General features: G+C 29.2%; 1 long non-coding RNA gene across 3 annotated transcripts; it reads left to right on the top strand.

Annotated features, from left to right (window-relative positions):
* Positions 1-1947: 1947 nt before the first annotated feature.
* On the top strand, positions 1948-4171 carry LOC139899234 (uncharacterized). 3 transcript variants are annotated; one of them, XR_011777383.1, is made up of 7 exons: positions 1948-2101; positions 2208-2263; positions 2384-2573; positions 2668-2747; positions 2940-3037; positions 3124-3968; positions 4073-4171. It is a non-coding gene; the product is annotated as an uncharacterized lncRNA (long non-coding RNA). The 3 variants fall into 3 exon arrangements; XR_011777384.1 differs by having other exon boundaries at positions 2384-2747; positions 3124-3179; positions 3890-3968; XR_011777382.1 differs by having other exon boundaries at positions 2384-2747.
* Positions 4172-5119: the final 948 nt, after the last annotated feature.

Genomic DNA, 5119 nt, shown 5'->3' with positions numbered 1-5119 from the left:
AGAGGAAAAGAGATGTTTCATATTTAAATGACCATTTTATCCCATTTTAACTTTATTATCATTGTTGTGTATTACTTTTTCACTTCACGGCATCTCTCTGAATTTTTTTTGCAGGCGATTATGTAACAGCCATCTTGACTTTTGTAACAATCTTTAATTGCTATAGTATAAGTTTATGTATAATAATGTTAATGTATATAAAGTAATTTGTTATATATTATTATATATTATATATAATAATAATAAATAATTATATATATATATATATATATATATATATATATATATATATATATATATATATATATATATATATATATATATATATATATATATATATATATATATATATATATATATATAAATAAAAAAATGGGGGATGATTCTAACACACACTTTTTTGATCCTCACACACCAATTTAAAGAAATGGGGTATTATTAGAAGAGTAAAAGGTTAAAATAGGTGTGTGAGGATCAAAAAAGGGTGTGTTAGAATCATCCCCCTAAAAAATACAAGACGCTTGTTATTATACAATATATTAGTTAATTTTTTATTTCATTTTTATTCTTTTTGATCCAACTCAATAATACAACTAAGAATTTTTTTTTTTTCCTTTCTTTCATATTCCTTTAGACTCGAGAATACACATAATCTATTTTACATTACATTCCTTTCTATCATTTTTATCTGATATCCTCTCCTCTCCATTCTTTTCCATTAAAAAAACTCGAGAACACAACGTTAAAGTTAGAAGTTGTTAAAGTTAGAAAAAGATACACAAATCTTTTTTTATATCGAAACAAAAATGGAAAACAAAAAAAAAAAAGGAAAAGAAAAAAGAAGATAAGGGAAAAAGTTGTAAAAAAAAGAGAAATGTATCTTCTTGTCACGTGAAACGATAATGGTATAATAGTATGAGTAGTCAATAGTATACACATAAAATTTAGCGCGTGTTGTAAATCGTTTGCAACAAACTAATGTATAGATTCTATTAAAACACTAACCTTATGATGTCATAAATAAAGAAAAAAGAAGATAAGGGAAAAAGTTGTAAAAAAAGAGAAATGTGTCGTCTTGTCACGTGAAACGATAATGGTATAATAGTATGAGTAGTATTGTATACACATAAAATTTAGCGCGTGTTGTAAATCGTTTGAAACAAACTAATCTATAGATTCTATTAAAACACTAACCTTATGCTGTCATAAATAAAGAATTTTCCTTCACATAAAAAAACAAAAAGAAATTAAAAAAATTATAGACAATGTGAATGATGTCATCTAATATAATAATTTATTTATATACCATCTAATATAAAAAAACCAGGGGCACTTTTGTCCATTCACTTTTTTTTGTTTTTGTTTTGTTTTGTGTTTTCACCTTTTTTTTCCTTTTTCCAAAAAAGACCCCCAAACTTTGTTCTAAAATTTAAAGCGGCCCCCCAAACAGGGGGTAAAGTGTCAAATAATCTTTTTCATAAAAAATCTTAACTAAACTCCACTCAAATATTCAACGGGTCATATCTTCTCGCTCGCAACGAGTTAAATTTTCCCGACACCATCGTTAAACTCGAAATAATTTTAGAAACACAATGTCACTAACTATACGCAAAACGGAAGATTTTTAAAAAATGCTAAATATTTGAGGTACTTTTCATACACGTTGATTTTGCGTTAAATTTTTAAAAGTCGACAACTCCATAGCAAAACGCGGAGATCACATATATTGTTAATTTAAAATAATATTTAAATCTTTTACGGATTATACCTTTTAGTTCGACTCGAGTTGCGCTTCAACGACATCATCGTTAGCCACGAAATAATTTTACAAACTAAACGCAATAAAATACATTGAAAACCGAACCCTCGACGCGAAGCGAGGATTCTTAAACTAGTTAAATACATATATTAAAAAAAAATAACACGGCTGCTTCCCCTTCAAATGAAATACAAAACCCTAGAACACCTAAACTACCAGTTTTCAACTTTTAAAATTTGAAACATCTCTCCAGTGGCGACCGAAAGCATACGAAATCTTCATCATCCATGCGAAATCTTCATCATCCAGAGGGTTGAATCTTCATCCATACTCTTTTATCATGTAAGATTTATGTATATGTTTAATATCGTCGTTCTTCTTCACATAAACCCTAGAAAATTAAACAAACGCGGATGACAAAGAACATACGATTACATACAATTTATAGGTTTCTGATCCGATTATTCAAGAATCAGACATTCAATAGCATTCCAAATCCATCAGGTATAATGTCTTGCCTCTTTACTCTTCGTCTCCCATTGAAGAGTATAGTATTTAAACTTTTTGCAGGTCTGTAATTAAGTTTGTAATTAAAACGTTTTTTGAGTGTTTCACTTTTTGCAGGTTTGTAATCAGGTTTGTGATTAAAACGTTTTTTTACTTATTGAACACCATATGCTCGATAAAATGCCACAAAGAAGTTCAAGAACGAATGTGGTTATTTTCTAATGTAATTGATTATCAAAGTTCATTTAAGTTGTTCATTTAACTATAAGAAGTGCAAAAAAGTAGTCATATGGGTTCCAACAATTAGGTAATTTACTACAAGTTTATTTAGTGATTTAAGTCATTTTCGTGCTATACCTGCAAATCCTAACGATGGTGAAATTTTTATGATATTTCCTTAGTTGGTATGAGACTTTCATCATGATCAAGATACAACTTTGGGATATTTTGAGGCTGTTGTTCTTGCGACCCGAAATGACAGGTGAGTAGTTAGTAGTTTGAGATTAATGATTGGTCATATTGGTTTAATAACAAGCTAAAACGTGTAATCTTATTTAGTGGGTATAGATTGATCTGTAACATTATACGTGATTATTATTTTCTTAATGATATGAAACTAAAGATGTATCAAGGAACATCCATTGGTTGACTCCAGCATTTGTCATATGTTTAGTTAGTTGAAAACATCATGTTGAATATGAAGAGTAGATTGAAGAAGAATATTGATACTCATTGGCATGCCTTCGATGTTCAGTTGGTTGATATCAATAGGTGAGTAATAGTCCAATCATACAAATTTAGATGCTTCATATCTAAAACTCTAATTTTTGTTTTTTTTTGTTTATCGAAATATGAAGGGACACCGCAGTCTTGCGCTCAATTTAAAAGTATGATATGATTCTAAATGTTGGAGGTGTGTAAATATAAGCTTTTTTACCCATTGGAATGTCAATTCTTTTTCTGATTGGTGGTACTTCTTGGGCCTTCTAATCTATTTATTTTAAAGGCTATATTGCAAGAGAAAACCTTGAAGTTGTTGTCATGCTTACTTTAAGTCAAATGATAAAAATGAGATCTCGATTTGTTAGAGTGTAACTGCATTTGTAATTGTATTAGTTGAATAACTGAACTGTTATCAGTAAATATGCTATACTTGATTTGATGAATTTCTTTCTTTTGAAAATTAACACTTGCATATGTTATTTATTAAATTTTGAGTGATTTTGGAGAAATTTTTTTGGTATACAACAGCTAATGGGTCATGGTTAGTGGATTTATTTTATTTTTTTGTTCTATGTGTATTTTAGTGCAATTTATGTAGTTTGTTGATTTTGGATTGTTGTTTAGATGACCAAACAACAGCACTAGATAGCAAGGGCCCGGTACTATTATTTTCATTTCGTAGTTAGCTGTGGAAGGGTCTAAAAGGGAGCCCCACAAATAAGCAAAACCATGTCAAAATTTGTAAAAAGAAGGTGTCTACACTCCATATGCGATGGTGCTATAAATTGCAGCAAAAAGTGCTCTTTCTTATAAGGATAAATACATTTGATCTGACATTTTCGATAATTTGTTTAGTCTTAACGTAACTAAGTATTCCTTTTTATAATTTTTTTCATACAGGTCGCCTTATGTGGAATGCAGCTTATGCCACTTCCTAATGTGATTAATACTTGGACATGCCTTAATTGCAAATATTAAGGTTTGAGTTTGATAGGCCTTTAGTTATATCTTTATTGCATTTGAATTTAGTTATTCGATATATTTGACGAACTACTCGCATAACAAGGTTTTTAACTTCTATAGGTTTTACTAACTACTTGTGCAATAGTGGAAGCTGTCGGTTTATAGAAGGCATTGGTAGCTCAACTTCTGCAATCACACTCATCTTAAGTTGTATTGTATTGTATAAGCTAATCATGAAATAAAAAAATTGTTGTGAGTTTTAATTGGATGAAAAAAGTAAAAGTCGTGTAATTAAATGGGACATGTTTGGTTTGGTAGGTATTGGTTTATATATAATGGGTTATTTGTGTGAATTTTAGAGCTTCTAAAAGAAGGTAGAAACATGTCCAAACGGAATTGATGATTTATATATTTAGTTTGCTTCCTATTTAAAGTTTGCTTCTTATTTAGAGTTTCTTTTTGTTGAGTTTTGATTTTTTAATTACTCGTCTATTTTAAATGAGCTAACGTCAATTGTTATTAAAAAAAAGTTTATATATTCATTTAAACAACCCGTGAATTTACGGGACTTTTAACTAGTTTATATATTAAATATTCTTTAATAGTTTATACTATAATAATATGGGACAATTTGTACAAAACTATATGCCTCTCTTTTATTGTACATGTAGCGAATTTAAAGGGAAAACTAATATATAGTTTAACTGTTAGTGTGTGTATATATATATTGCTAACTATTAATTTTAATTACTACCTATTATTATTATTTAATTGTATTATATTTATATTTATATATATATATATACTAATTCACGTAATTGACATCGAATAGTGACCCGCCAAGTAACCCACTTTTACTGTTATACTGTAGACCTTTAAAAAAAAAAAAATATAAACAATGTGATTGGCCTATATGGGTGATGGGCACCGTAGAAACCGAATGAAAGCTCCGACCCGATTCCACAAACTTCTTTTTTATTCCGACATTAAACTCTCCCTCCAGAACCTAATGCAAATCTCTCTTTTCAAAACTCAAATCTTCCATACTCTGCTAATGGTTATCTATGGCGTATTCCCGCCGTATTATGAGACACCACCACCACCAATAGATCCACGACAATTTTACAATTAAGAAGATATATATTTCACCCCACCTGTGACGTAACG

This window comes from Rutidosis leptorrhynchoides, chromosome 3 (genome assembly GCF_046630445.1).
Source record: "Rutidosis leptorrhynchoides isolate AG116_Rl617_1_P2 chromosome 3, CSIRO_AGI_Rlap_v1, whole genome shotgun sequence".
Lineage (NCBI taxonomy): Eukaryota > Viridiplantae > Streptophyta > Magnoliopsida > Asterales > Asteraceae > Rutidosis > Rutidosis leptorrhynchoides.
Note: the sequence above shows the minus strand (reverse complement) of the source record. Positions and strands in the feature narration are given on the sequence as shown.